General features: G+C 35.3%; 1 long non-coding RNA gene across 1 annotated transcript in view; it reads left to right on the top strand.

Annotated features, from left to right (window-relative positions):
- The window catches only part of LOC128247287 (uncharacterized), an 11,379-nt gene extending 8,118 nt beyond the window's left edge, over positions 1–3,261 (top strand). Inside the window, exon 2 of the long non-coding RNA XR_008263643.1 lies at positions 785–3,261. This is a non-coding gene — a long non-coding RNA (uncharacterized LOC128247287). The remainder of the gene's footprint in view (positions 1–784) is intronic.
- The last annotated feature ends 1,679 nt before the right edge of the window (positions 3,262–4,940 follow it).

Raw genomic sequence — 4,940 nt, 5'->3', positions numbered from 1 at the left:
GTTTCAATGTTGATAAATTAACATGTTCAAAACAGAAGGTGTAAGTTTGAATGTTCATAGCAGTGAATAAAATTAAAACTGTATATCAATTTGTTATATATATATATATATATATGTATACTGGGTGTCCCAAAAAGATGTACTCACTCTTTGACAGATAATTACTAATGTATTGTCTTTTGTGATGTACGGGCTTACCTCGATGCAACAAATCCAAACAAATGGATTGGGAGGAGAGGTAGCGTTGAATTTCCTGCACGTTCTCCAGACCTCACGCCAATGGATTTTTTTTTATGGGGACATCTCAAAGATAAGGTTTATGCTGCAAAGCCAGTGACAATTGATGATTTGAAAAATGAAATTCGAATACAATGTCTTGCAATTCCAAATGGAATACTTGGCAATGTTGTCGGATCCATTGCTGGACATTATCAGCTTTGTTTGGAAAATGAAGGAAGGCAGTTTGAACATTTGCGAACATGCAGGAATGAGAGAGAACATTAAAATAATTCTAAATGACAATAAATAATCGTTTCTATAATAATTTATTTTCCTGAATTTAATTTAACTTTTTAGGATTGTATGTATATCAATAAACATCTACTTGAACACAAAATGCATGAGTACTGGGAAATCAAAGAGTGAGTACATCTTTTTGGAACACCCTGTATATATATATATATATATATATATACACATATGCACACACATATATGTATGTATGTGTATATAGAAAGGGTGTTTAGGCTAAATTTGAAGTTTTTTAATGTCTCCTTTTTTTCAGAAACAGCTTGATGCATTGGGGAACAGTCAACAGCGTTGGAGAGCATTAAGACTAAAGATGTAGTTGAGAAAAAGTTAGCTGACATGGAGAACTGGAAGCCATTTGAATTTTGTAAAAGAGTTACCTGCCAGGTATCAAAATGCTGACACTGACTGCTGTTCAATGCTCTGCGAACATTGTAAAGGCAGTAAGACATGACATGGACAGCTGCAGTGGAGACCCCTAAACTATGGCTAGCAGGAAGGGACACAGAAAGCATCCTGACTGTGTCTGCATGCCTGTAATTCCCTGAAGCCCTGTTATTAATATAATTTCAATGTGATTTTTTTTTACTTTTCTTTGGAAATTATTCCTATAGTTTTGTTTGCAGTAAAGTCATGTATTACAAATTAGTAAAGTCATTTAGAGTGTAAGATAAAAAAAAATGAATAAATAAACTTGTATTTGTTCCAATACTCAGAGCCATGAGTTCAAATCCTGCCAAGGTCAACTTTGCTTTACATCCTTTGTGGGTCAATAAAAATGAGCTGTGAGGCAGTCAGACCTGATGCCTTACATCTTTGTTCCAGCTCTTTGCATTCTGAGTTCAAATCCCACTTTGACCTACTTGCCTAGTAGACTTCATCCATCACTGAGTTTAACCCCTGGGATTTTGGGCAATTTAAGTGGACCCTATTCTTCTGGAAGCATTCAGGCGAGAATTCCAATTTCAAAATACCTACCCCACCCCCATTAATCTTTGAGGCCCACTAAAGAGTCATAGCGCTTCTCTACTAATTTAAGTTGTAAATAAAAACACCCATTATATTTTTGTTATTTTACTTTGCTTTTTGATAAATATAGATATGTATATTTTGAGAATTGCTGAGATGTATCATCATCATCATTTAAAATCCATTTTTCTATGCTTGCATGGATCGGATGAATTCATTGAGGCAAATTTTCTACGGCTGGATGCCCTTCTTGTTGCCATGCTAAGGCATCACTTTGAAGAATTTTAGTTGAACAAATTGACCCCTGTACTTACTTTTTTACATTTGGTACTTGTTTTATTGTTTTCTTATGCTGAACCACTAAGCTACTGGGATGTAAACAGACTAACACCAATTGTCAAATGGTGATGACAGACACAAGTACAAAGATACACATAGACAAATACATTTGCATACCGATGCCAACTTCTCCTTCATTGGGCACTAAACTCTGCTTGCGAAGACCTGTTGGAGCAAGTGAAATCGAAATTGTAATTGAGCCATATTCGATGACTAGAACCTGTGCCAGTAGAGCACCAACAGCACCGTCCGAGTGCGATCATTGCCAGAGCAACTGTCTGGCTTCTGTGGCACGTAAATAGCAGCATTTGAGCATGATCATTACCAGCGTTGCCTTACTGGCACGTTAGAAAACATTCGATCGAGGTCATTGCCAGTGCTGCTGGACTGGCTCTTGTGCAGGTGGCATGTAAAAAACACCATTTTGAGCGTGGCCGTTGCCAGTACTGCCTGAGTAGCCCTCATGCTGGTGGCACGTAAAAGCACCCACTACACTCTCAGAGTAGTTGGCATTAGGAAGGGCATCCAGCTGTAGAAATTCTGCCAGATCAGATTGGAGCCTGGTGCAGCCATCCAGTTCACCAGTCCTCAGTCAAATTGCCCAACCCATGCTAGCATGGAAAGCGGATGTTGAACAATGATGATGATGATATATATGTATGTATGTATATATGTAAAATTTAATTAGGGGTTATGTTAACCTCATGAAGGTATGGTATCCAAGGAAATAATGGTTCAGTGCCTAATATTTTTGGGGAATGAATTTCCTTAAAATAGTTCTGCTAAAATGAATTCACAAACACATATATCATCCAAATGTACATCTTTTTCCCTCTGATGATATTATGCTCATGTCGCATAATTGTAAATTTGATGTTTATTGAGTATTGACAGAAATGGCTGTAAGTGAAGATGACCAATTTGCTGCTAATAATAAACAATTATTAACTTCTCAATCTCCATTTCCTTCTTCTTTTAAATGAATATAAACTATATATATATATAGATGATGGGCTTCATTCAGTTTCTGTCCACCTAATCCACTCACAAAGCTTTGGTTGGTTCCAGGCTATAACACAAAACACTTGTCCAAGGTGCCACAAGGTGGGACTGAACCCAGAACCGTGTGGTTGAAATGCAAACTTCTTACCACACAGCCCTACTTACACCTATATGTTATATTCTTTTCTTTGTTGACACAATTAACGTGTCCTGGGTACAATATGTTCTTTAAAATCCTAGCAGAGAGAAAATAAAATAATTTTATTTCCATTCTGATGAGGCTTCGCTTATTGCTGTAAAATGAAAAACCTATGGGGAACTAATAGAAATTATAGCTTGGAAATCTGGCACAAACAAAAATCCGAAGACTCCAATCGCTGGTAACACAATAGTGCTAATAATAAAATTAAAATATCTTCATTTTTTTTGTTGTTTTCGTTGTATTTTTTTCATTGAATTCATATTAAAACTAATAATTAAATATTGTAAAAAGAGAAAATCTATCAATACTACAACTACTATATAAGCTTGTGTTTGTGTGCATGCGTGAGCTGTATTCGATATATAATTTAAACAGCAACTCTAATTTCCTGCCAGACTTTTGCTGAAGTATGAAAAAAAAAACAAAAAAACTCATAAATAAATAAAATAAATCAGTAAAAAAAAAATCTGATTACGATCAATCAGTTTTGGGCTGTCTTCGTTTAGTATATAGCACTAGTATAAAAGTGATAATATAAAACAACAACAACAACAATACTATGTGGGAGTAGATGGATGTTAAAGCATTAAAGATATCTTTGAAAATCAATAGTCTAACAATAATATGATACGCTCACATAGCTATTTACAAACAAATGAATAGATATATGAGTAGTGTGTGTGTGCATATATGTATGTGTGAGTGTGCGTGTGTGTGTGCATACACATTCTCATATATTTCCATACATGTATGTAAGCATGTCTTCACATATGTGTATGTATACACACATATGTATTATATATATATGTGTGTGAGTGTGTGTATGAATGTATGTGTATATATACAAATATATATGTATGTGTGTAAATATATATACATACATTATATATAGACATACATACATATATTTATACATACATACATATATATATATTTATCTATCTATCTATGTATATATATATATGTATATATATATTACATACATACATATACATAAAAGTGAGTTTGGAGGGATATATTATCTGGGCGGATATGTGTTAGCTCTCAGTTGGGGTTCCAGATGCCAGCTAACCACAATGGTCAGTATCCAATGTTTGCATCCACAATTATTTGTTAGTCACACCATGAATTCTTCCGTTGAGTAATTCTGTGTGTTCCAGGAGTATATTTCAGTATCAATAATAATAATAATAATAATGAGCATGGAGCCTTGTAACATCCACAGAATTTATTTTATAGATATATACAACATATATTACAATGACCTACATGTGTTTGTGCTGCAGTGAGTACTCACTGTTGCAAATGCAACCATGCAGTATTGTTGGTGAAGAAGACAGACCTTGATGAAACTGCACTGACAATATTTTAAGGCTGTATCTGCAACAGTGAGTAGTCACCGCAGCAGAAATGTGTAGGTCATTGTAATATGCTGTATATAACTATAAGATAAATTCTGTGGATGTACAAGTCTCCATACTTATTATTATTAATACTAATATATATATATATATATATATATATATACATGACTGAACGCAGCGTCTCCAATTCGTAAGTAGTTTTTCGTAAACTTATATTTTCCGACGCTACTCTATCTCTTTCTCTTCCCCTATCATTTTTTCCCCCTCTCGTTCTTCCTCCTTACTACTACGTATCTCGCTTTACCCCTCTCGTTCTTCCTCTGTTACTTCTACATATCTCTTTTCCTCCCCCGCCCCCGTACTTCCTCTCTTTCTCTTTTCCTCTCGTTGCTCACCTATTCTTCTACTTCCTACCTTTGTTTCTCCCTCTACCACTCTCTCTCTTCCCCTTACACCGGCATGGTCACATGCTTCCGGTCTATAATCCTTTTCTTCCTTGGCTATCGCCGAGCAAACACGCGTAACTACTTTGTCCC

Source organism: Octopus bimaculoides, chromosome 3 (assembly GCF_001194135.2).
Source record: "Octopus bimaculoides isolate UCB-OBI-ISO-001 chromosome 3, ASM119413v2, whole genome shotgun sequence".
Classification (NCBI taxonomy): domain Eukaryota; kingdom Metazoa; phylum Mollusca; class Cephalopoda; order Octopoda; family Octopodidae; genus Octopus; species Octopus bimaculoides.
Note: the sequence above shows the minus strand (reverse complement) of the source record. Positions and strands in the feature narration are given on the sequence as shown.